Source organism: Dermochelys coriacea, chromosome 6, assembly GCF_009764565.3.
Source record: "Dermochelys coriacea isolate rDerCor1 chromosome 6, rDerCor1.pri.v4, whole genome shotgun sequence".
Classification (NCBI taxonomy): Eukaryota; Metazoa; Chordata; order Testudines; family Dermochelyidae; genus Dermochelys; species Dermochelys coriacea.
This window is the reverse complement of record NC_050073.1, coordinates 53,157,285-53,185,090: the sequence shown is the minus strand read 5'-3', so window position 1 is coordinate 53,185,090 and position 27,806 is coordinate 53,157,285. Positions and strand designations below refer to the sequence as shown.

At 43.8% G+C, this 27,806-nt stretch overlaps 1 protein-coding gene across 5 annotated transcripts in view; it reads left to right on the top strand.

The window, feature by feature from the left end:
- The first annotated feature begins 404 nt into the window (after positions 1-404).
- Positions 405-27,806, top strand: part of TP53I11 (tumor protein p53 inducible protein 11) — a 43,606-nt gene continuing 16,204 nt past the window's right edge. Inside the window, exon 1 of one of the 5 annotated variants that reach the window (XM_043516377.1) lies at positions 405-518. The gene's annotated coding sequence lies outside the window, so the exon portion shown is untranslated. Of the gene's footprint in view, positions 748-969; positions 1,204-27,806 lie in introns of those variants that run through there. The other 4 variants (XM_038406405.2, XM_038406406.2, XM_043516374.1 and 1 more) reach the window with 4 other exon arrangements.

Sequence of the window (27,806 nt, the reverse complement as noted above, 5' to 3'; positions counted from 1 at the left end):
CTGTATTCACATTTGGGAGGGGGAGGGTGTGTGTATGTGTGTGAGTGAGAGAGAAAGAGAGAGAGATTTAATTCACTTTAATTCACTAAAGGCTACAATTCAGTCTGGGGGGGTTTAGTGACTTGAGCATAACTCTTACTTTTTTAATATACTGTATCACCAAAGTCCTCCAATGGATTTACTGCCACATAAATAATGCATAACTAAGGGTACATTATTCCTGCTCTTATGGTAAAAGCTAAATCAGCATGGGCTAATCTCACGCCATCTCTCTAAAACTAAGCAGTACAATAATGTGGTTGCAATATTTATGCATTACGGTTAGTGTGGTGCTACACTCAGTCAATTGAAAAAGTATGCACGGTGTGCTCTATTAATTACGGTAAACGTGCTCCTGCAGACTTGATTTCTAGGCGCTCGGTTCCTGCTGATGTCGCTTAAGCTAATCACCACAGGGTGGGGGTGGCAACAGCACAGCAGTTTTGCTTTTCGGTGCGACGTGGGATTGGTGTAATATGGTAATGTAGAGGAGGTGCTAGGTTTGGCTCTTGTATTATGGTAAGTGTAGATTACACAAAGGGCCCCCGGCTGAGAGCGCTCCGTCTAGTCAGTTTCTGTCTCTGCAACTGACCAGCGAGATGTGAATTTGTCTCTGTCTGGCTGTGGAAATTATTTTTCATGTGGGGGTGTCGTTCGATAGACCACGCAACCCCCGCTCCAACTCCAGGGAGAACATGCGCTAAGGCTGTAAGTTTGTGTTCGGTTTCAGTGCGATTACTTATCTCTCTCTTCCCAATTTCTAGCCCAGCATTTCTCGATCTCTCTCTGTGAAAATGTGTCTTTGCTGCTCGCTAGTTTGAGCTGCTCTGGCGGGCCCCTGTTGCAGAAACTATTTTTAGGGGTTTCCCTGAGTCAGAACAAAAAAGGTACCACGGTGCTGCACAGAAACGGCTTACGTCTTGGGAAGGCACTGCACTGATGTCTCTTTGCTGCGCCGCTTGTGTTTCTTTGTACCTCCGGCTGGCTTGTGGTGTGCTGGTGGACTGAGGGATTTGCTGATCTCCCCCTCCCACGTTCCCAGTATTTGCATTGACTTTAGAGATGGAAAGTTGTAAAGCAATGCAAATCCTTTCTGGTGTGGCTTTGTGTTAAGAGCTACTTCCTGTTCACCGGTAACGAATAGTTCGGGGAATCGTTGTAATGGTAAATGCCTGGAGATTTCTCACTTCATCTTCGTTTGGTAGGAATAACCAGTTTGTGCAGCTTTTTTTCCATTCAAAGTATTGGCGTGAAATTCACATGAGTGGACAAATATTGGTTGTGTGTGTAGGGATGTGTGTGGTAATGTAATGTTTGGGGGGTTGTATAGTAATTGTTATACAAGAAAGAAAAGAGTACTTGTGGCACCTTAGCCTAACAAATTTATTTGACCATAAGCTTTCGTGAGCTACAGCTGAAGTGAGCTGTAGCTCATGAAAGCTTATGGTCAAATAAATGTTAGTCTCTAAGGTGCCACAAGTCCTCCTTTTTCTTTTTGGGAATACAGACTAACACAGCTGTTACTCTGAGGTTTCAGAAAAACACTTCCAGCTGTTTAACCTGTATGCACGTGTGTGTATCTTCCCAGTTTGATATGGGACAGTGCCACATATATCAGAAAAAGGGACATCCCTTTGTGGTGAGGAAGCAGGTAATCTGCCTGTAATTGTAGAGGGTTTCCTTTGCTTCTAGTTATTGTGCAGCTTGCTACAGTAATGAGGGCCTGTGTGTTTGTCTCAAAGAAACATCAGTGAGAGAGGGCTGTGAACTATACCATTACTTTGATACTCCCCATCTGCAGAATCTGAAAATCAAAGTGTACAGTTTATTTGGTCTCTCAATTCTGTCTTAGTGCAAATCAGTAACTTCTACTCCTAAAGCCACTTCCAAATTTCCCAATGCAAACTTTGTGAAGGCCTGTAGGAGAAGTTACCCTCTCCGGTCTCTGCCAAGCATGAGTATTGGTAGGGCAAGAGGTGAGTGGCTCTGTGGCCTTTCATGCTGCCGCTTGCCTATTCCATCCTATAACACTTCCAATCTAAAGAGCTGCCACAGGGTAGACCTGAAGTGGACAAAGGCAACTGCAGCTGGCAGTGATTGATTTTTATTTTTTCTTCTCTGGGTTAGGGAGTGGAGCTCCTTGTATCTGGAGAGATACAACTCCTCTTGTATCAATTGCGCTTTTTTTTTGGTTGACATTTTTGCTCCCTGTGCATCTTAGTCACTGCCTGCTTTTACAACAAAAGTTATAAGTCAGCTCACGTTTGCTTCTCAGTTCATCCAGCTGTGGGAGAATGAACTGGATTTGGCCATGAGCCAATATAGTTGACTAGGACAACTTCACCTAAAGAACCCTTAATAGTGGGTACTGATGATTTGACATCTGCATGAGCACAATGAAGCAATATGTATGGTGCTCTACATAGGAAGCAAAGCCTGGTAACTGCCACACAATCTGAACTGATCATGAGACAGGGTGCTGAAGAACATAACTGGCAGGATGGCCAGATGGAAGGAGAAGGATCCACCTTATTCTGTATGAGCACTGCTTGGCTGGCACAATCTGTATCCTGTCAATGCCTAGGTGGTCAGCTCTTTGGTGCAGGGACTGTCTTTAGCCAGTGTTAACATGAAACAGTGGAATTGGTGGAAAGAGGGAGATGCAGGGTCCAAATAAGGAAGTGGCAGGTGACCACAGATGAGATGTAGGCAGGGGCAAAGCCTTGTCTGTGCAGAGCAGAAATTTGAAATAAATGCAGTAGGGGATGTAGAATCAGTGGAGGGCCTTGTATGAGGCTGGGGTCTGTTGATATAGTCACAGCTAGAAGTTAATTTTGGCATTGATATTTTGGATACTCTGTAGTGGAAGAGTTAGGTGGGTGTTTGGGAGCCTGTGGAAAAGGAACCTATAACACCAAGCAAGAGAGAGGGTAGGGACAAATAAGGATGGATTTCAAAGCTGTTGTAAAGGAAGCAGCAGCAGAATATCACATGTGAGGAAAAGAGGGAAGTTGAGAGTGCCTGAAAGCAGGAAAAATCATGGGATTATCTGTTATGCTGGAGGAGGTTGAAGGAAGGATGAAGTCAGATGGAAAGAATGCAGCTCGATTTAGATTTTTCTAGGTGCTCATGTGGCCCCCCATTGCCCTAATGTAGAAGCTCTTCAACATTAGCTCTATCTTAGAAGGGCAAGTTGGGAGAGTTAAAGTGTTAAACTGTGTTTAATGGTGGGTTAGGTTGGGTTTCCAATCAAGTTAAGATGGCTTGACGTACGTGTGGGGGGGGGGGGGAGGAGTTAAAGTCTGGACAAGGCCTCTGTCTTATTCTTCTAGTCCCTAGGACTGTGTGCACATGCATTTTCTCCCCATCAACAATAGGGAGTGCTAAGGTAGACATGGCTGCCACTGGTCCCCACCTATTAAATCACTGGGTCATTTGTAACTGCACAGAGTGGGTCTCAAGGATATGGTAATAAAAAGGGTAGCAGCTGCCAATGCTTCCTCTACACTAGAGCTACCACTAGTGCTGCTGTATGATGAGACATTGGAGCATGTCTAAGCTGTAATTATACCCACAGCTGGCCTGTGGGGCTGTTGAATTGTTTGGGCTGGAGCCTAGGCTCTACGATCCTGTGAGCTGCAAGGGTCCCAGAGCTCAGGCTGTAGCCTGAGCCCAACTGTTTACATGGCAATTAAAAAAACTCCCAAATCAGCTGGCATGGGCCAGTCATGGGTGTCTCATTGCAGTGTTAATGTGCCATTAGAGCACGCAAGGGGAGAAGCCTTTCTTGCCTTAGTTCTAAAGAGACACACAGGCAGTGGTTCAAGTAGTAACACTGTTTCTAGCTGAGCTACTAAGAGACTGCAATATAATGAAGTTCAAGATCCTTGTGTAAAGAAAGGTAACACAAAATTACCACTATGCTTTAGAAAGGGTGATTTTCCACAGAAAGAGGAAGCTTGTCAGAAAAGCCCCTGGAGTCTAAAGAAATTAAAATCCTTAGACTTGCTAGGGAGGTGACTTAACTGACCAGAACAGGCTCAAAGCACCCATTAAAAACTCTGTGCAGATGCACACGCACACACAAAAATGCTAAGCACTGACACCCTCCCTTCTCTAATGGCAGGGCTGTAGCTCACAAAAGCTTATGCTCAAATTTGTTGGTTGCTAAGGTGCCACAAGTACTCCTTTTGATTAAAATTATCTTATTGATCTCTAGACTCTACAGAAGGGAGGAAAAAAGAAAAGTAGTATAATGCAGTCACTTCCAAACCATGTCCCTGTTTTTATTCTCTCAGTGCTAGTCTAGGGCAGGACTCCTCTTTCCTCCCAGCAACTTTCAGGCAGATCTCTACTCTGGGAGGGTTGAGATTCTTTGGTAGGGAGGAAAGAGGCTTTCTTTCATTTAGTCTCCAAGGAAACTTCATTCCATTCAGCAGCCAATGGCATGACATGACATGTTGGCTGTAGGGGACAGGAGCCTTCTGGGCAGAAGTGTCTTTCCATAGGCATGCCTCTGAAGATGTTCCGGGGGCATGTGGCTTGGCTACGTGGGAGATAGAACTCCACTAAAACATCTTCATGAGCTCAGACCAAAAAAAAACAACAAAAATGAAACCCATAGCTCTGAGGTTTGGGTCCCAGCCAAAGCAAAATCTTTCCATTGATTTCACTGAGCATTGGATCAGGCCCTAGTGCATGTTTTGTTCACTTTGGGCCAAATGCATTTTGTGCCCTTTGAGCAGCTGGAGCTCCCATTGAAGTGAAGAAGAGTTTGAGGCAGTCAGCCCGTACACCACCTCGCTTTCTGATCATCGTAAGATCAGGAAGGACTCTCCATTGCCACACCCAGCCCCTATGAAGAGTAACAACGAATCAAGAACATTTCTGGAGCCTTTTATTTTTTTTTCCTGAAGCATTAGATTGCAAGCTCCTGGGAAGAGAGTCTGCCCCAATGTGTTTGTACAGCAGCTAACACATTAGGGTCCCAATCTCTGGATGGAGCCTCTGAAGTGCTACAGCAATACAATTTTTCCCCACTGTTAGAGGCAGGATACCACACTGTGCAGACCAATGATTGTTAAGTTATGGAATGCCTAGATGGACCACTAGTCTGAACTGGAATAGCAAGAATGATACCAGACCAATGAGACTGATATTTTGATATGGTATTGCACATCATCTGTGCCTGTGTTTTTCCGTTGCTGTTGTAGTTTTAATTTTCCCTTTCACTGGAAGATGTATACAAACAAAAAATATTGTTTGGGGTTGTGTGTGTGGTTTGGGGTGTGGGTTTTTTGGGGGGGCCTAAAACCAACAGGCAAGATCTTAGCACTTTAGGGATACTATGTATAGAAAGCAGATATATTCACATTTCAAATATAGTAGCATTAAAAACAAATCTTTGAGAAGAGACCCTCAATGCATTTGGAGACTTGTCTTTAGAGCAGATTTAAAAATAGCCCTAGGAGGGGACCAGAGATACAAGCTGATGTTAAATGGAATCTTGTAACTTCTTTTGTAAGTTAAGCTTTTTTTCTTGGTTCCTAGATGCCAAACTAACTAGGGTTCCCCAGGCCATCAGAGTTCTCTTTTAGTACTATGGGTGAAGTTATCTGTAAAAATTAAAAACAAAGCCCTAAAGTTCCAGCTTGGTCTTACAAATTTAGCTGAATATATGAAGTCATTTGTCTTCAGTGCCTTCTACTTTGAAGTCTCAAAAGAACTTTATAAAGACAAACTAATTATCTCAGCCCCTCTGTGCAGCCAGTTAGGGTTATCCCCATTTTCTAGATTGGGAGAGTGAGACACAGGAAATCACTTCCCATTACTGGAGGACACACACAGAGGGTCAATATAAGAACTCTATAGTCCTGACTCCCAGATCTGTTTCAAATCACTAGACCAAACTCTGTAATGTTTCATAATGAAGATGCGTATCTCTATCCCATTCTCCATGTGACCAGCCATGACACCTGAGTGTTCCAGTCACATGAATTATTAACTTTCCTTTGGGAAAATATCTGTAACATAGGACTGCCTACTTAGCCAAATTCCTGGACAGACATGACTAATTTGTCTATAAGATAGGGATGGGTCAGGGTTATTCCCATTTTAAAGGGGTAAACCAAGGAAGAATGGCAAAGGGACTTTCTCAAGGCCTTCTGCCTTCCAACCCTCTGCTTACTGTGCCAAAACAGTGTATGCGCCCCCCCTTTTTTTTCTTCAGTGTGGCTGTGGGGTAGAAGCTTGGTGACATCTGCCATCAAGAGAAGGGGAAAGGGCCAGCTTCACAGCAAGGGCTGGAGAGAGATCAAGAAAAGAATGTCTGTGGTGAATTATCAAAAAGAAAAGGAGTACTTGTGGCACCTTAGAGACTAACAAATTTATTAGAGCATAAGCTTTCGTGAGCTACAGCTCACTTCATCGGATGTCCGCTAGCAGCCTTAGATGGTCTGGGAAAGGTGCAAATAGTTTCTTCTACAAAAAACAGCTTATATAGGTAAGGGGAAGAACTTTGGCTCCTGAATTTACTGGGCCAAGCTCAGAAAGGAGACTGGGACCCACATCATCACTATGGGCTTCATTGGTGTTGGCCCTAGCATTTTAATCTGGACTATAGATTTTTTTTTTTCCACTCTTGTATGTCTGAATGAGTTTGATCCTAAATTGAGGAACAGTTCCATGATCTGCTGTGGGGTCAGCAACAGTGTGAATGCATGCAACTGTGCACACAGGTGTGTCCCTTAGGACTTGCTAGCAGCAGTCTGAGGAGTTATGCATCTAAGAGGGAGATTAGAATGCAGCCTCCTTCTGTTACATACCATAAAGAAATCCCTCTTCCTGTTTTAAATATAAACCACATGCAAGGTATCTTGAACTGTGACATGCACAGCTGCAAGGGGAAAGTCAGACAGGGACAGCAGTCTGGCCTAGTGCCTGCTACAGGCACAGGGCTTGCAGCCATGCCATTTCAGGCTGTAATCCTGTCGGCCCTTAGTGTCAGTAGTATGAGGCTAGCTCAGCAGCTGAGTAAGAGGCCTACAAAGAAAACCCTCAGATTTTGAGAAATTATGTTGGTGACTCAGCAGCTGGTACACTTGCCTCTGATTGAGAGCTCTGTCATAGATTCATAGATACTAAGGTCAGAAGGGACCATTCTGATCATCTAGTCTGACCTCCTGCACAATGCAGGCCACAGAAGCTTACCCACCCACTTCTGTGGAAAAACCTCACCTATGTCTGAGCTATTGAAGTCCTCAAATCGTGGTTTAAAGACTTCAAAGAGCAGATACTCCTCCAGCAAGTGACCCGTGTCCCATGCTATAGAGGAAGGCAAAAAACCTCCAGGGCCTCTTCCAATCTGCCCTGGAGGAAAATTCCTTCCCGACCCCAAATATGGTGATCGGCTAAACCCTGAGCATATGGGCAAGATTCACCAGCCAGATACTACAGAAAATTCTTTCCTGGGTAACTCAGATCCCATCCATCTAATATCCCATCACAGCCATTAGGCCTATTTACCATGAATATTTAAAGATCAATTAATTACCAAAATCACATTATCCCATCATACCATCTCCTCAAACTTATTGAGTTTAATCTTAAAGCCAGATAGATCTTTTGCCCCCACTGCTTGTCTTGGAAGGCTATTCCAAAACTTCACTCCTCGGATGGTTAGAAACCTTTTGTCTAATTTCAAGTCTAAACTTCCTGGTGGCCAGTTTATATCCAAGGAAGCACTGTAGCACTAAGGAACATAGTGTTGCTAGAGGTGCCATCTTGTATATGAAATCATAGGTCTTGACAGTCACTAAAAGATCCCCTTGTGCTTTGTTTGAAGAGTATAGAGAGCAGGTACGTTTTTACTTGGAACTTCATGCTTCTCAATCCACCTGCAGATACACTATTCATTTGGGATCATATTCAGCTCTGCCCCAGACTTCCTGTGTAACCATAGGCCAGTCAGGTTTCAGAGTAGCAGCTGTATTAGTCTGTATTTGCAAAAAGAAAAGGAGGACTTGTGGCACCTTAGAGACTAACAAATTTAGTAGAGCATAAGCTTTCGTGAGCTACAGCTCACTTCATCGGATGCATTTGGTGGAAAATACAGAGGGGAGATTTTTTATATATATATATTATATATATACACACACACACACACACACCATGAAACAATGGGTTTTATCATACACACTGTAAGGAGAGTGATCACTTAAGATAAGCCATCACCAGCAGCAGGGGGGGAAAGGAGGAAAACCTTTCACGGTGACAAGCAGGTAGGCTATTTCCAGCAGTTAACAAGAATATCTGAGGAACTGTGGAGAGTGGGGTGGGGTGGGGGGAGAAATACCATGGGGAAATAGTTTTACTTTATGTAATGACTCATCCATTCCCAGTCTCTATTCAAGCCTAAATTTATTGTATCCAGTTTGCAAATTAATTCCAATTCAGGAGTCTGTTTTTGAAGTTTTTTTATGAAGGTTAGCCACCCTCAGGTCTGTAATCGAGTGACCAGAGAGATTGAAGTGTTCTCCAACTGGTTTTTGAATGTTATAATTCTTGACGTCTGATTTGTGTCCATTCTTTTACGTAGAGACTGTCCAGTTTGACCAATGTCCATGGCAGAGGGGCATTGCTGGCACATGGCATATCACATTGGTAGATGCGCAGGTGAACAAGCCTCTGATAGCGTGGCTGATGTGATTAGGCCCTATGATGGTGTCCCCTGAATAGATATGTGGACAGAGTTGGCAATGTCACTTATACACTCTGTGCCTCGGTTCCTCATCTGTGTGAATATTTAAAAAGGGCAAAGGGGATGATAGGCCTGTCGGCTGGACATCAATCCCTGGCAAGATAATGGAGCAGCTGATATGGGACTCACTTTATTAAAGACTTGAAGGTAATTAATGCCATTCAAAATAGGTTTATGGAAAACAGATCCTGTCAAACATAACTGAGATTACAAATTTCGTTGATAAGTCTAACGACACTATCACCTTTATGTAAGGCGTTTGACCTTATACCACACATTTTGATTAAAAAAATAACCTGGCACATAAGTGGATTAAAAGCTGGCTAACTGGTAGGTCTCAGTGTAACTGTATACAGGGAATCAAGTAGATTTATTTCTAGTGGGGTTCCACAAGGATTGGTTCTTGGCGCTTTGCGCTAATGCTTAACCATGTGGAAGAAAGTAATCACTAAAATTTGCAGCTGATGCAAAGTTTGGGGGAGTGATGAATGAGGAGGACAGGTCACTGATACATTCTGGAACATTTACTTGTTCCCAGTTTACCAAGCAAATTACATTTTAATATGGCTAAATGGGTATTTCTAAGAACAAAGAATGTAGGCCATACTTTACAATGGTGGGGGGAGAGACTCTATCTTGGGAAGTAGTGACTCTAGAAAAGATTTGGGAGTCCTGGTAGAGAATCAGTTGGACATGAGCACCCAGTGAGACACTGGTCAAAAGGGCTGATGTAATCCTTGGATGCATAAATTGAGGTCATTTTACCTTTGTATTTGGCACTGGTGCAACTGCTGCTGGAATAGTGTGTTCAGTTCTGTTAACAATTCAAGAAGGATGTTGATAAATTGTAGAGGGTTCAGAGAAGAACCATGAGAATGATCAGTGGATAGGAAAACGTGCCTTTTCATGATGAGCAAAATAGATGGAGCTTCTTGAGCCTAACAGGGAAGGTTAGGAGGTGGCTTGATGAGTCTAAGTATCTACAGGGGAACAAATACTTAAGAGCTCTTAAATTTAGCAGAGGAAGGTATAACATGATCTAATGACAAAGTTTAAACTAGACTAAGACTAGAAATAAGGTGAAATATTATAACTGAGTGATTTAGACATTGGAGCAATTTACCATGGGTTGTAGGGGATTCTCCATCTCTGACAGTTTTTAAATCTGAATTGGAGGTCATTCTGAAAGCTCTGCTCTAGGCATTGTTTTGGGAAAGGTCTATGTTTATAGAGGAGGTCAGAGTAGATCAGTGGTTCTCAAATTTTGTATTGGCAATCCCTTTCACACAGTCAGCCTCTGACTGCAATCTCTCGTGCCCCCAAATAAACTAAAAATGGGGGAGGGTAACTTAATTTAATGGGGGCTTGGGGCCCCATGCATGGCCAGGGCTGTCTGCTTATATCCCACATGTAACCATCTTGCAACCCCCAGTCAGAGAACCCCTGGACTAGATGATAATGGTCCCCTCTGGTCTTGGAAATCAATTAGCCTACCTCAGAGGGGTGTTGAGGATAAATGGATTAAAGATTGTGAAGCGCTCATCCATTACAGTAATGGGGGAGGGGCATGCAAGTCAGGTAGCATTCTCAAACAGCATTAAAAGTTGCTATATTCCACTGTAGAGCTGGACATTCCAATACTGTATATAAAGGTTGAAGACCTCTGGGGGTCCTTAAGGATGAAAGGCATTACAGACAAGTCAATCACTAAAAAGCGAGGCATTCCAGAAAGCATGGCATGTTATGAAACCAGTTTATTTCAGAGTTCCAAGGCTTAGCAAGAGCTTGAATATCCTTCACTCCTTCTTTAATTACATGTCATGCAGCTGAAGGGTAATACACAGTGTACACCAGTGAACTACAAGACTCTCACTGTCCTCCCCAGTGACCAAAGTAAAAGTGGAGGAACTTGTGTTGCTGATTCCTGAGGAGCCAGATAATGTTGGCTTGGCAAAGCCTGGGGATTTGCCATGTGAGTAAAGATTAAGTGCAGGATATTTGTGCCCTACAGCAGAAATTACTATGGGAAATCCTTAATAATAAAGGAACACCCAAACTTTGCCCTTCTGTGGGTTGCATTGGAAGCTTGCCAGGAACTCAAGAGCTGCACTTAATATGGTGGACAAATCTGACTCTGTAGCAATAGATCCATAGTCACTCAGGACTTTAAGATGGAGAGAATAGGACGTTGCCAAAGCATAGGCCCTTAGCACTTGAAGTGGAGACTCTGGAAGTGATGACAATATAGGGCTTAGGACACACTTGCTCAGGTATGACATACTGTTGAGCACAGGAGAGTTGTAACACCAATGTACATGCAGCTGTGCGGATTCACTACTGTGCAGATTCTGAACATACCCTTGTTCTAGTGTGCTGGATAGAACCTGGGCACTACTCTGTTGCACATCACACCCTGGGTCAGATTTGATGAGCCCCTTCTTTGACTCCTGTTCCAGTTGTTGCCAATGAATCTATTGGGATGGATTAAAGGTTGATCTTATCCAGAGATATGAATGAAGTAGTTGAGCTAAAATGTCCTGAGTAAATCAAGTTACCACCCCATCTACAGCACAAAGCAAACAAAGAAAAGAATTTTATTAAGATTTTAAAATTAAAAAGAACAGTTCGGAGTTTAAGCATAGAAGTTTCTGGTTATCGGGGAATAATGTACAGATTATCAAGGGGTGCGAAGTTCAGTTTAGGAGCAGCTGGTGTAAGGAATATATAATCTGCAATATCCCCAATTGGGGGTAAAAGGTTAATGGGTCAAAGTACAGACATTCAGATGAGGGTATGTTCATATAATGGCTATGTTCAGGTGTGGAGTACGATGAGTGGATACGATGAGGATGGATTTACCCTCATTTGGCGAGATTTAATATTCAGTGAGTTTATGGTTCCAGTTCATATGGTCCAATGGAAAGTCTCTTGGTCCCTTTCTCATTGTTTGATGCATGATGTCCTTCCAGCTCTCACCTCCTGGTACTGTCGGTGGCCGATGATTTATTCAATGTAGATGTCCCTGGACCATCTGTTGGTGTTGGAGACCATGAGGTGCCACATGAGCCCTGCATAGTGTCGACCGATCCCACAGGTCTGCAGCACATGCTCATTGCAGGGGTCCCAGGCATCCAGGGCTCCGACTATCAGGGCATCCGTCTGCACCTTGTAGCCCTTTACTCTCAAGGTGTCTGCCGGGGGGTTTATTTTTCTATTTTACGACCTCAGGCTTCACAGAAAGCTGGTGTCCTGTTATCAAAGGAGACCGTGATGTCGACAAGGATTCTTTTTCTGGGCCTCGGTGACAATGTCTGGTCACAACTGGCTGTCGATAGCACAGTTCATGGCAACCTCCCCCAGGCGTGGTGTGATGGCTTTCACCAGGCACTTCTGGATGGCATTGTGGCACAGCTGCTACATCTCCACCTTTTTATTGGTCCCTGGGAAGTATTTGGAGCTAGCTGAGAAAAACAGTGTCAGCCCTGTGAGTCATGTTATCTGAAGCCACAGAAGAGGTAGCAAGGGAAGTACTAACTGAAATCTGAAGGCAAGTTTACACTACAGAGCTGCATCGGTGCAGCTGTCTCAAAATAGCGCATCTGGTGAACCGGCTATGCCGATGAGAGAGCACGCTCTGTCTGCATAATTACTCCACCTCAGCGAGAAGCGGAAGCATGTTGGCAGCGCTAGTGTGGACAGTGCTAAACTGGTGTTGCTTGGGCGGAGGGAGGGGGACTTTCACACCCTCCCCTCCCTCCAAGCAACGCACATTATTTCAATGAAAGTGGTAGCAGACTTGCCTTGGGACTCCTGTTTCTCCTGCTTGGAATAGTTATTCTGCCAATAAGGAATTTTGTATTTTCTGTATGCTGATACTATTTCCTTCATGCCTTTGTGTTCTCAGCATGTGGAGTTTTCAGGCATGGAAATGTGAAAGATGCTTCCAATAACTCCTGATGTGTAAGAGGCATCTAGCAACTGCCATCTTCCCCACTACTACCCTCGAGTCTGATGACCTGTCAGTTCCAATGCCAGTAGAGATCCATTGGAGAATCCCCTCCAATATCGGTGCTCAGAGGATGATTCTGTACCATCCATGTGGAACTGGTGGCACTTGAAATCCCTGTGAGGAAGAGTCATCCTCAGGACAGTGATTTCCGAGATCGGCTATTTTAGTGTCCTAAGGACAAGTCAAAAGCTTGCCTGTCATTGCCACACTTCACCTGAGGCTTCTCCTGTAATGTATCCCTTTCCTCAGAGCTAAAGCTTTAAATCTTCAGATGTCTTAACTGGATTAGGAGTGGGGTGGAGAGATCTCTGCACTTCTGGTCAAGCATGAGGGATTATTTCCCAAATCACCATTTTAGATGTGAGCATGAGGTCACCAGCCATGGGGTCTGAAAAGGGAGACAGACCTGGGAATGAGTCCACAACCCGCTCCCCTCTTGGCTTTTTTTTTTAAATATCATTCCCTAGATCTAGAAACTTTATTCCTGCCACATGTGGAAAAAACAGGGGTTGTTAAGGAGCCATGTTCTACACTGACATCTGGTAGAACAGAAAGGACCATTCCACTTTTTATCCTGCTGTGTGAATCCATATTGACAAATGCATCAATAATGCAAGGATCATCAATAGAACATTAGTGAATGGGACAGCAGGGCCCCAGCATGTCTGAGGCTACTAGGCAGTAATATAATACATTTGAAACACTGCTGCTACAAGAACACACTCTTGACCATTCTATATATGGACCTTGCATCAGCTTTTTGCAGATCTGGGAAGACCCCTCTGAAAGTATAAGCATTGCCCTTTTCAGTCTGTACAGGTGCCTTCTATTTGTTCCCTTTTCCTGACAAACACTGTTCTAAAAAGGTGTGTGTGTGCTGAATACCCATTGTTGCTGAGGCATGTTATGAAATTGAAAAGAGATTAAGTGTCACATTTCAAGCCAGAGCCTCGTTGATCTGCGTATAATTCTAGAGTTAGCAGTTTGTGGGATGTGCATGCACACACCATGGATATTCCCTGATTTAGCAGAGCAAGTAAAAGCAAAGTCCAGTCTTGCATCAGCTGCTGAGTGGGCACTACCATGAGCACAGGCGACATGGATACCTCTAAACTGACTGTCAAGAGCTGAATGGGAAAGACCATTCTTTATGGTATCACCAGTGAGTTAAAGGTATTTGTACACTATGCCATCCCTGTGTCACACATGACCACCTTGACCTATGTATGGACTGGTTAATTTTATGGCAACTATAGGTGGTATCCAAACAGCAGGGATCTCTTTTTAAAGAGGCTTCTTGAATATCTGAAGTAAATATTGATGTGAAGTATTCCTACTTGCACTCCAAGATAACAGCTAGAACTGGGCAAAATCTTTCACCTGGAACTTTTTCCACACCGAAAAAAAAATGCAGATTCAAGTCAGCCAAAACACTTCATGAATTTTGTTTTGGTCAAAACCTCAAATTAAAAAAAATCTTTAGGACTTACAATGCACATCACTTCCCCTCCCCCCCCCCCCAATTTAATACAACTCTTGAAACTTCAGTTTAACTTAAATTCAAACAATGTTTCAGATCTCTTTCATTTTACTCAACATGAAATCCATTTGTTTGGGTCAACCTAAAAAAAAATTTCAGCAAAAGTTTTGGAATGGCTAAAGAACCAAAAAGTCAGTTCTGATCTTTCTGCCTATAGCAAGTAAAGACACCTCAGATCTCATGCTACAGAGCATAAGCTGGTTGTCAGAGGCCAGAAGGGACTCCCTGATGTTGATCAATATTGTATAGTTAGCCAGATACTCCAATGGAGGTTTTTAGCCTTCCTCTGAAGCACTGATTTATACCACAAGCCGGCTATCAACTAGATAACATTCAATTTAGTACAATCTCTAACTCTGAACAGCTCAAAAAAACTTTAGATATTTAATCTTAATAGCACCCATGTGAACCAAATCAATAATATCTCAATTTAAAGGTGGGGAAACAGGCCTGGGGAGGCTGTGTTTTATCCATGGCTACATGGCAAGTCAGTGGCAGAGCTAGAAATAGAACCCAGGGCTCCTGTCTCCAAGTGCCCTGCTCTATCCACTAAACGGTACATGTGTCTTTGTAAAAATACTAGTCCATTCAAAAGGCCTCAGTGAGCATGACAGCATGTCATACTTTGCTGGTCTACTGGATATTGCAAGACTCTGTTCTGCTGAGTCCACTTCTCCCCTCCCCATCTCCCATAGAACCCAAATAAAAGGATAGACTGAAAACTGCTTTCAAATAGTTTCACTTCATTTTGCTTCCTTGAGCTTGTGAATTATTGAAGTGCTCTCTGCGCCATTAGAAGTCATCTTCCCTCCCTGTCCTGGAATCCACCCTGCCTCATTGGGCTCTCTCTCGAGCTAGAAATGCAAGATTTGAAACTCTTGCATCAGCCCATTGCCATAGAAACCATGTTGGTGCCAGAAAAATGTGGTGGTGATTTCACCAGCTGGGCACAGGCTACAGACCAGGTGCAGTGATGTGGGTGGGTATGTTTGGTGGGGAGGAGGGGCTGAGTTACACCTTCTGGTCCCAGTTGGTAGTTGTCAGTCTGCTGCCTCCAGACGGCATTCAACAAAGCAGATCACGGAGGGATCATGCAGCGCGCTCTGTGTGTGTGTGTGTGTGTGTGTGTGTGTGTATAAAGACATGTTTGGGCAGAAAAAGCCACAAGGAAGTGATAAGCCTCTGAACTGTAGCTGAGTGTGATGACTGGTGGTTAGTACTGTTGAGTGGTCTAGGGAGGAGGTAAGAGCATGTTACCATGCTGCAGGTGATGCCCCCCCCCAAAAAAAACAAAACCTGGCACGCAGGGGAATTAATAGGGCCAGGAACAAAAAGCTAATTCCAGTCAGTCTTCCACATTGAGGGGCCATATCAGGGTATAGATAATCTTAGTTATATAGCAACAACTCAGCTGTATCATCTTGCAGTCTCCAATGTACTTTCACCATAGTACAGTATCTAAATTTGTAATTAGAAACGGGTCAAAATTAAAGCCCCACATTCAAATACCTCCTGAATTTGAGGAAAGGCTTGCTCTGGATTCGAACCAGGAGGCTCAGGTCCATCTCCTATATATCTTATACAGGATTATTTTATTGACACTAATCTGGGATGGATGTGCCCTCACTACTCATGAGTAATTCAAGCGAGCTTCCTATGGATAAGACAGGATTTTTAAGGTCTGATCTCAAGACCTATTAGGGCTACAGAAAATTTTATTTCATTCAGTGGTTCTCAACGAGGGGTACGTGTACCCTTGGAGGTACTCAGAGGTCTTCCAGGGTCTGCATCAACTCCTCTAGATATTTGCTTAGTTTTACAACAGGCTACATAAAAAGCCCTAGCAGTTAGTACAAAGCAACATTTCATACAGACAATGACTTGTTTATACAGCTCTATATGATTTATTTTACGTTTGTGGTAAAAATGAGAGCATTTCAGTGCTGGGACACTTTTTTTTGTATTTTTTTTTTTTTGTAAGCAAGTAGCTTAAGTCAGGTGAACCATGGGGGTTATGCAAGACAAATTAGACTCCAGAAAGGTTGAGAGCCTCTGCTTTAAGTGATGGGGTGATGCAAAATCACCATGGACACTTTGGTGAAATCAACTTGTGTTTGGTAGAGTCCTGTGGCTTTGAGGCCCAAAAGAGCAACCAAGCTTGACACTCAAGTAACAATTTGGTTTAAACTTTTACTCCCTCTACCCAATTTTTTTGGTCAGAACACAGAGTTGGGCACACATGGGAGAGTGATCACAATTCTATGTTTATGAAGTGGCAAGTCTTTGTAAATATCACTAGAGTTCTTTCCTTTAAATGTGTCATTCTCCCATTTTGCTACCTCTAAAGAGTGAGCCTGAGAATCCCTTTAAATGACACTACAGTATTCTGAAGCAACTGTTCTCAGTGTTGATCATAACCCCAGGGTAGATAAGAATTTTTTTTCTAGCCTTCCTTCACAGCCAGAAAGCTTTCTGAATGCTGGAAGCCAGTGATTATTTGCTTCATTGACTATAGCTGAATATAGAAGTCAAAACTTCATAAGGATGCATAAATTATACTTAATGTGAAATTATCAGTATGTATATGCAGACTTATCACATATGACTCAATGAAATGAGCTCCCAATTTTAAAAAAAAAAACCTGGTGCAGAAACACTACAAAGTACTCTAGGAAATGGGTCAAAGGATTCTGGGAAGAAAACTGGATGGTTTTCAGGTCACAGAAGGCAGAAGTGAACAAGTTTGAGGCTGCCAATTGTAAAATAAGTTCTCAACCTTTTTTAGTAATGACCCAAACAGTTACAATACTGTTAATACCCTGTTAAGATTTTGTTTTCTCTATGGAATTTTAAGTTATTGTGACAGGACTCACCATGCTGGAATCATCCTCTCGTGGCAAGATCTGCAACTGCACCCTATTCCACCTTCAAGCCTTAGTGGTTGGGAAGGGTGACTTGGTCTTCCAGCCATGTCGTTCACTGGGTATGGCGGAAGGTGGTAGAACTAATGTCCAAAAGCAATGATGTCAAACAAGTCAAAGGTAACAAACACAAGGTCTTCCAGCCCTCCTGGGCTCTTCTTAGGTGTCTCTCTCTCCCAAAGTACAAAACAAGGGAACAAACTCTTCTACCCTTCCTGGGCTAGGTTGTCTGCAGGTTCATCCTCTCCTCCACTCAGCAGAATTCTTCCCCACTTTCTACAGAGCACTGCCTCCCAGCCTATTGACCCTTAGGGCTTCTTCCTTGACATGCTTCCTCTAGACTGTATCTCCACCCACCTCTTCTCTCTAACTAGCCTCTCCTTTCAAGGCCAGTCAGTTCTCCCAGCCTTTTAGGGACATCACCCAACTCCTTCCCAGCTGCACCCAATAATTGACCCCCACCATCTAATCCTCAGCTGATCAGGATCAGTTTGGGTGGGGTGGGAGTGCAGCTGATCTATCACAGGTGAGTCTGAGCCCAGCTTGCCCATTACAGGTATCTTTAAGGAATCTTTCCTTGCTATTCCTTTGAATTTGATCCTTTCGTCCCTCAAGTGAGACGACAAAATGTTGGACAATATTAGATTCTTCTGCAGAATTGAAAGGATCCTCTCAGTGAATTTTGATGGAATTAGTCCTGGCCCTTTTAAAATTCTTCTTATCCTGTAAGGGGGGGTGTGGGAGAGAGAGGAGATGATGATGATAGAAATCTCCTGCAGGACAGGTGATGCACTAAGATTCCAGGAATGTACTCTAGAACACACAGCAGGGCTAGATGGGAAACAAATGAAAGAAGAACACATCCATGCCCTTTTAGTCCTCTTAAAGGAGAAGAGCATGTGCAGTGAATATTCCATTATATTTTTTCCTCTCTTCCTCCCCTCCCTAGTGCCCTAGGGAACACTGAGAGCATTCTGCTAATGACACCAGAGTCATCTAATTACCATTCAGTGTGTCTGGAGAGAAGTACATCTTAAATGCATTTTTGCCTGAGGGAAGCTTGTATCCCACCTGTCTCTCCATATCATCAACTGTTAGCAACTCTGGAGACTTACAGGCCATGTATGAGTTCCCAGTCCAATCCTGATGGATCAAGAGAGGCAGTTATCCCTGTGCTGTTTGGCATGGCAGTCCAATCAATTAAAGTGATGCTCTAGATTCTGGAGCTACTTTGAAACTGTCAATGCAGGTTGACACATCACATCTACAGTAGTTCCTTGCTGATGGATTGCTACAGTGGGCTCAGTGCTAAGAGGAATGTACTCAGTGCACATTATCAGTGGAAGAAATAGAAGGGAATTGAGCTGTCTTATGAAAATAATGCTTAGAAATGGGAGCTGCTGAACTGGCAGACTGCATCTTGCGTACATTATATAACAGTTAAAACATTTGGCCCTAGCACAGGGCAGTCGGACAATCTTTCTGAAAAGCAAATTACTGTGACAGAGCATATATGGTGTATGTGATTGTTCATGCTCGGTCATGCCTGACAATATACATGCAATGTGTCATGGTGTATGTCCACATGAGTAAGATGTGGCAAAATGTACACACTAACTAAGCTGTATGACATGTCTGACAGTATGTTATGTGACCACATGTGTATATGTGGCAGAGCACATGCAACCTATGACACAGCATGTGCAGTGTGCCACACAGCATGTTAAGCAAAGCTGATATAAGATGCAACAAAGTGTTTGTTCAAGATAGGAAAGGCATCTGTGTCCTATCTTTGGAAAGCTTGTCATATCTTTGCAGGTGGCAATTATCAGCCATGTAGCAGCGTGGGTGCTGTTTAATTATAGCTCACATTTAAGGACACTAATAAAACGGACAGCTTTTTAACTCTTATTGGAAAACTAAACCCCTTTCTTAAAAAAAAAAAAAACAAAAAAAACAAAACAAATCTGTGTGAAACTTTTCAACTTTGAAGTATGAGAGAATCAGAAGGAAACTTCCTGGCTCCCCTCATAAGAAAGCTGAAACCCTTGGAAAATAAAATCCCTGAACCAGAACACACAGATTCATAGATACTAAGGTCAGAAGGGACCATTATGATCATCTAGTCCAACCCCCTGCACAACGCAGGCCACAGAATCTCACCCACCCACTCCTGCGAAAAACCTCTCGCCTATGTCTGAGCTATTGAAGTCCTCAAATCGTGGTTTAAAGACTTCAAGGAGTAGAGAAGCCTCCAGCAAGTGACCCATGCTATAGAGGAAGGCAAAAAACCTCCAGGGCCTCTTCCAATCTGCCCTGGAGGAAAATTCCTTCCCGACCTCAAATATGGTGATTAGCTAAACCCTGAGCATATAGGCAAGATTCACCAGCCAGATATTACAGAAAATTCTTTTCTGGGTAACTCGGATCCCACCCCATATAACATCCCATCACAGCAATTAGGCCTATTTACCAGGAATATTTAAAGATCAATTAATTAACAATTGTTATCCCATCATACCATCTCCTCTATAAACTTATCAAGTTTAATCTTAAAGCCAGATAGATCTTTTGCCCCCACTGCTTCCCTTGGAAAGCTATTCCAAAACTTCACTCCTCTGATGGTTAGAAACCTTCGTCTAATTTCAAGTCTAAACTTCCCAATGACCAGTTTATATCCATTTGTTCTTGTGTCCACGTTGGTACTGAGCTTAAATAATTCCTCTCCCTCTCCTGTATTTATCCCTCTGATATATTTATAGAGAGCAATCATATCTCCCCACAACCTTCTTTTAGTTAGGCTAAACAAGCCAAGCTCCTTAAGTCTCCTTTCACAAGACAAGTTTTCCATTCCTCGGATCATCCTAGTAGCCCTTCTCCGTACCTGCTCCATTTTGAATTTATCCTTCTTAAACATGGGAGACCAGAACTGCACACACTATTCCAGGTAAGGTCTTGTATAACGGTACTAAAAACTTCCTTATCTCTACTGGAAATACCTCACCTGATGCATCTCAAGACCACATTAGCTTTTTTCACTTCCATATCACATTGGTGGCTCATAGTCATCCTATGATCAACCAATACTCCAAGGTCCTTCTCCTCTGTTACTTCTAATTGATGTGTCCCCAGCTTATAACTAAAATTCTTGTTGTTTAATCCCTAAATGCATAACCTTACACTTCTCTATTAAATTTCATCCTATTACTATTACTCCCGTTTACAAGGTCATCCAGATACTTCTGTATGATATCCCGGTCCTTCTCTAAATTGGCAATACCTCCCAGCTTTGTATCATCCACAAACTTTATTAGCGCACACCCACTTTTTGTGCCAAGGCCTGTAATAAAAAGATTAAATAAGATTGGTCCCAAAACTGATCCTTGAGGAACTCCACTGATAACCTCCCTGCAGCCTGACAGTTCACCTTTCAGTAGGACCCATTGTAGTCTCCCCTTTAACCAATTCCTTATCCACCTTTCAATTTTCATATCGATCCCCATCTTTTCCAAATTAACTAATAATTCCCCATGTGGCACGGTATCAATCGCCTTACTGAAATCTAGGTAAATTAGATCCATTGCGTTTCCTTTGTCTAAAAAATGATACCTTATCAAAGAAGGAGATCAGGTTGGTTTGGCACAATCTACCTTTTGTAAAACCATGTTGTATTTTGTCCCATTTACCATTGACTTCAATGTCCTTAACTTTCTCCTTTAAATTTTTTTCCAAGATCTTGCATACTACAGATGTCAACCTAACAGGCCTGTAGTTACCCAGATCACTTTTTTCCCTTTCTTAAAAATAGGAACCTTGTTAGTAATTCTCCAATCATATGGTACAACCCCTGAGTTTACAGATTCATTAAAAATTCTTGCTAATGGGCTTGCAATTTTGGGTGCCAAACAAGGAAAATGGATTTGAAAATTCCAGCTTGGAGCTAAGGCAGCAAGACTACAAACAGTCGGGCAAGCAATAACATTGAGATCCAATAGCTTTCCCTCGAGAGGAAAAGGAGGTGACTCCCTGAACCTGGGCCTCTTGCAATCTTTTCCAGTAAGTGCCAGGACGGACTGTTGGGGATTGTTTTATTCTGTGGGGAAATTCCTTCCCATGGCTTTTTAAAAATTGAATTTGTCTCTCAAAACCATGTCACAGCCTGAAATTGATAGGATGTTCTCCATACATTCCCCTGTGCCCCTTCCACTTTTCCAATGTTTTTTGGCCTCATCTTGTTCTCCAGCCCTAACTCCAGGAGTGGGAGGGGGAGTAGTTGGGTGGTTCTTTGCCCCAGCAATTTTGCACCTCCTAAAGCCCCTTGCAACAAGTAGGCAAATTAGGGCAACCTCACTACAGCACTGTCTCTGCAAAGTTCCCCATTCTTGCTTTTCTAAGAAGATGGGGGGTGTGAATTGGTTTTGCTAATAGCAATAATGATGCATTCATTTTCTCTGCTGCTTTCCTCCCGTAGGGGATTTTTGCAGCAAATTATAAAGTGGTGATGTGCAAATGGCCATGTAGCTCTACTGGGGAACATGAGCACAGGAAAGACTCTGGGGGGAGTAAAAGGAGCATAAGAAAAGCGGGTAGAGCAAAGGATCCATGGGAGCATGGGCGGAACATGGAGGGTATGGGGAAGAAGGGATGTTGCATGAGAGTGCAGGTTGTGCAGGGAACAGTGTCCTGGTGCTGAGTGCCATCTAAAATCATAACTAGCAGGCTGGATGGAAAGCATGCATGTGTGGGCAGTGTTCAGGGTGTAAAGGGAGAGCAGAGGTGACTTCAGAAGTGATGAGAAGCACCTTGGATTTTATTTTTCTAAAGCTTCCTGGAGAGATGACAATAGTGCCTAGTTTATACAGACCCTCTAGTGCTTACCTGGCAATAGCATGGAGCCCTGTTAGCTGTTGCTGTTTGTGCCCCAATGAATGTGCCTTACCCACTAGTAGTTTTGACTTGATAAGAGGAGTTTCCTCTTATAGAATATCAGGCCAGGAGGTCATCTAGTCCAACCCTCTGCTCAAAGCAGGACCAATCCCCAATTTTTGCCCCAGATCCCTCAACAGCTCCCTCAAGGATTGAACACACAACCCTGGGCTTAGCAGGCCAATGCTTAAACCACTGAGCTATCCCTCCCAGCAAATCACTCTACAGAATGAAGACCCACCACCCTACTTGTTGGGATTTAACTAGCAGCTCCTTCTAGTGTGCTGTTAGAAAAGACACAAACCACTTCAATTCTCTCCCTGTGAGTCACCCATTGTACACAGTACTGCATAGCAATTGTCAAACTGTGGGTCAGAACCCCAAAATGGGTCCTGACCCTGTTTTAATGTGGTCGCTGAAGTCAAAGTCCAAGCCCCACCACCCACCGAAGCCAAAGGCCTTCAGCTGTGGGTGGTGGGCTCTGGCTACAGGCCCCCCACCTGGGGCTTAAGCCCCTTGAGCTTCAGTCCAGTGCGGCAGGGATCAGGCTTCAGCTTTGTTCCCCCCCCCCCTTGGGGTCATATAGTAACTTTTGTTGTCCGAAGAGGGTCATGGTGCAATATTACCTCACCCACCTTGTCTCTCTGGCAAGAGACATTCTTGACAGTATCATGTGGGCTCCTTCCTCCATTCAAAGGCCTGTTATCACAGTGGGAGAAGTATACTGTCTGTCCAGTTCTCTTACTGTATGTGAATTGCAGACTGATCCTGTACTACCATTGCGGTCACGCTACAGGACTCTCTAATGTTTGAGAATTAATTATTTTTCCCACGCCTAAAGGCTGGTCCTGTTCAAACTGGATCTGATTTCATTTCCCTGGACCTCTGGGACATGCTCACCTGCAGAGACAGCTTGGAAAGAGAGCCAAGGGAAAGAGTGGCCCCTCTCATCCAGAGTCTGCAGTTAAGAAAGCATAAATCCCAGGAACAGCTATGTAATTGTCCAGTGTGCTGTTCCATATGCTGCAACTGGGCCACAGGGCACACCTGTGGGGATGCATAGTAAGTGAAACCGTGGCTTGGTTGGCTGAAAGCAGAGCGATCAATAGATAGGAGGGAAACCTCAGCTCAGATCTGTCCTATCCACTGCAACATATTTAATTTGACACTTTTTAGGTTTATCTTCACTTCCTAAAAAAGGTGCTGCTCTACCCCAAGTGAATTAATGCAGATTGGCTATCCCATTGTAACTCTTAGTGGTAACAAGGCACTGTAATTTCACTGCTATCTAAACTAGGCAGAGGTAGAGTGTGGAGTTCACCTCACTATTTTCTGGTAAAAACAACCCATGCCTTGTCTCCACTATGATTTTAAGGTGGGATTGCCAGCCTGCATTAGCCATCCTACTGTAAAACCAACTCCCCCCACCCCCAATTTTTTTTTTTTTTTTTTTTTTTTTTTTTTTTTTTTTTTTTTTGCAGTGAAGACACAGCCAAAGAAACCAGGGAGAAGGGTTAGCTCAAATCAGAGTGGAGATTTGGAAATGACTGTTTCTCTGGCATCTCCAATGGATTAGCATGCCAGAGAGATGGTGGTTAGGGCATTAGCTTGGGGTTTAGGGGACCCAGATCCACTTCCTATGTGAGTGTGGGCAAGGCACTTAGTCTCTCTGCCTCAGTTCCCTGTCTGTGAAATGATATAATAGGGAATGCTATCTTGTGGGGTGCTGTGAGGGTAAATGCACTAAAGATTGTTAGGTGTTCAAGTACTATTGTAAAGTGTTGGGGGAGCAGGGAGAGAGAATGCATGACGTGTTACTGTGGCCCAAAATCTTTTTAATGATCAGAATAGCCACAGTGGGTCAGACCAATGGTCCATCTAGTCAGTATCCATTTTTCTGACAGTGGGCAATGCCAGGTGCTTCAGAGGGAATGAACAGAGCAGGACCAAGTTATCAAGTGATCCATCCCCTTTCCTCTTTACAACACATCTTGTTGTTAAAGTATAATAAACCCTAATCCTGCACCCCTCTCCCAAATTTACCTTTGATCACCCCATGCTTCCAAGCCCAATCAGTCCCTTTTGAAGCCAGCATAGCCATCCTGATTAGCCTTCAGTGTGTAGGGCAACCTGCCCTAAACTTGGTAATTCCCCTGGTTGCTGTACACCAGAGAAGGGACAGCCAGAGCCTGGGAAAGGCAGTGGAGGAGCTGGACAAGTGAATTACTCTCTGAAGCCTTACAAGAAAAGGCAGCAAAAGAAAAGCTGTGGACATTAGTCCCATTTATGCAAGCCAAGTATAATACAGCTTCTGTGCAGGGTGTGATTTCTCCCAAATGGTGCATCTACCTTGCACTTCATTACAGATTGAGGAAATCTCTATATCCCTTCCCATGAGAGGGAATGCCATGTGGTAGCTTTCTTTGTATAGAGATGGTAGGCAGTTGACTTAGGTGTGTTGAAGCTGACCCCAATGAAGGACCTGGTAGTACCTCTAAGACTGAAAATCACAATAAAAAGAAATGATCATAGCTTGTAGTTCTGAAATACTAATTCCAACATGTTTGACAGATGTCTCACTATGGATGGAATCCAGGTACCAGAAGCCTGCCCGTAGCAGAATCTTTGAAAGAATAGCTGAAGTGTATCAAATGAAAATACCACACTGGAGAGGGACCATCTCGAGCACTGAGAGAACGGAGTTCAGACTCTTGGCCCTTCAGCCCAACCACTTTGCTGATGCTGTTAACAAGGGGACCAATTAGTGCTCCTTGGGATAGAGAAACCTTTCCCCAGGAATCAGACTGAGACTGCCAAACTCGTTTCACAGAGGCCACTGAACAGCCACCTGACAACTTTTGATGACTGCTATGAGTCAGTTCTTAGCTGACCACCTAGAAGCTAAAGGATCCCCTGACTCATCCAGTTTCCCAGGTTAAAATGAAAATGAAGCTGATTCTATCTACCAATGGCAGCATGTTATCCCTTAAAGAAATAAAAGGGTTGTTTGTTCTTCTCTTTGAACTATTTGCAGACAGAATGCAATGCTGGCTCTTTGTACAAGGGAGAAATGGCTTTGCATTTGGGTATCTTCTATATTCCTTTCCTGTGTCAGGGAAGTCGTCTTCATGCCATTGAGATGCTTCGGATGGGCTGAGCGAAGATTTAGTGCACAAAGGGCAAAGGCAAGTGGAAATGCAAGGCATATGGTCCAGGGTTTAGTGGACTGACCATAGGGGTAGGAGTCAGGACATCTTAGTTTTAATTTCAGCTCTAGCTCTTGACTCACTGTGTGACCTTGAAGCATAGAGAAGTAAAGTTACTTGCTTTAGTTTTCCCATCTGTAAAAGGATTAATTAGCTAATATTTGTCAAGTGACTTATAAATGCACATAGTGAGTGTGCAGAAGTTCCCAGGCAACCTTTTACTTATGGGCTATGAGGGAACTTATGCATGCTCACTGTGTTGGGATTCCCCATGCTGATGTGCCAACACCAGAGCCAGCATGGGTATGGCCAGGTAGGAGAAATGACCACATTTGGGACAAGCTGGACTAATAAGACTCCTCTAGAGATCCTGGCTCAAATGCATTTCATGTCCTTGTAGCCCTCAGTGGAAATGTTGTGAGATACATGGGTAATACTGGGGAGGTGTTACTGTGGGGGTCTTGTGGGATAATGGGGCATGGGAAGCTCTGCAGCCTTTCTAATAAAGTGCTATGAGCGGGCAGAGTTTGAATCCGGGCAGAGTTCCTCTGGGCGGCATCCGCTGGCTCCCTTGATGCCTTCAAGGCGTAGTGGGCACTGTCCGGGGTTCTCTGCTCAGTGTCCCTGTCAGGTTCCCTTCTTTTGACCCTTTGATCTCACTCCTGTCCCTGTTTCATTAGTTGTCCCCTAGAACTATTTGGTTTCCAGGTCCTGTGGACACTCCCCTTAGGCTGAGGGGAGGCCCTTTAGCAGTGGGTGGGCTTCCGCACACCCGCTTCTTGGATCCCAATAGGATCAGAAAAGAGGACTAGAATAGCATGACAACAGGCGTTCAAATGGCATCTCAGGTGCTTCCTGATTCTAGCCAACTTGGAAATCCATGGGAGCAAACTAGTCCTTGTGCTTCAATGTCCAGCCAGGAAGTAGAGGTAGCAGAAAGTGTGTGTGTAGGAACAATAAAAGAGTTTGCCAAGCTTTCTGGAGCCTTGGTACTGATTTTTGGGGGACTAGTTTGGGGTCAGACTTGGGGGTTCAGGTTCAGCTCAAGTTTTGGGCACAGATTTAGTTCAGATTTTGTGTGGGAAAATTTGCATCTGATATGGGGACAAAATTTGAATCAACTATTCCAAACTGCTTCCTTAGTCTCTAGCTTTAACCTACTTGGCTTGTGCTCCAGTGTGGGGGAAAAAAAGGGCTGCATCCTAATTCCCATAGCCATCTCCTCATTGGCTAAATCTCTCTAAGTTCTGACAGCTGCCATTGGCTGTACTGCAGCTATTCCCAAGGATGATGGAAGGGAGCTGGGCTCCACTCAAAAACCTGGGATTTTACTTTCCTTGCAAAAGAAGTGTTTGGAAAACAAACAGCAGAACTGTTTAAATGGAAAGAATTCTAAGAGTCTGGTCAGAGGCATATCAGTAATTCCTCTAAGTACAGGAGTCAGCCGTGACATTTGTCCAAAGATCCTGTGGGTTTGTCATGGAAATAGTTGGCAATTTTAGGGAATTCTGAGACCAGAGCAACAGTGTCAGCTCTTGGTCTGACACCAGCATAGGCCCTGCTAGAGAACACTGTTCAGCTGATGGCTTTTCTTCACTACACCCTTAACTCTAACTCAGCCATGTGTTTCCCCTTTAATGTGCTGTGCATTCACACATCTGTATGCCAGCAGCACTATATGGCAAGGTAACCACCACTTGCTGAGCTCTAGGGCAGACCCTCAGGTAGCTGTTAGTGTGTACTGCTCCCCTGAAGTGACACTGACAATTGCAACAATCAAGACATGATGGTCCTCCAATCCTTTCCCGTAAGTCCACTTCCAGTCCAGGAGCGATCAATCTACCTTTGCTCAGCTTCCTGCTTGCAGGTCAGTTTCTCTAGGTTCAAACACTGGAGATGTGTAATACAGCTTAATGGCCACTAACACACCCATGCATCCATGTACAGTCAAATGGCCATATGAAGGTACCTGAATCTTGGTGCAGCTTTGGGCTGAACCAAGCAAAACCCTTTAACTCAGTGATTCTCAAACTTTTTTGTACTGGTGACCCCTTTCACATAGCAAGCCTCTGAGTGCGACACCCCACCCACCCCCCCACCTTATACATTAAAAACACTTCAACTCCATTGTAAATGCTGGAGGCAAAGCTGGGTTTGGGGTGGAGGCTGACAGCATGCAACCCCTGCCCCCATGTAATTACCTCACAACCCCCTGAGGGGTCCCAACCCCCAGTTTGAGAACACCTGCTTTAACTCTCTAAAGCATAGAGCCTCACAGTGAGCTGTGGCGCTGTATACTGCTTGTCATGGCCAGATACAGCATCAGCACAGTTGTAGGGTGACAACCTGTGATAGCATGATCATGTTACTGTGCTTACTTACCCTGTGAATGCTTACTCTGTGCTTA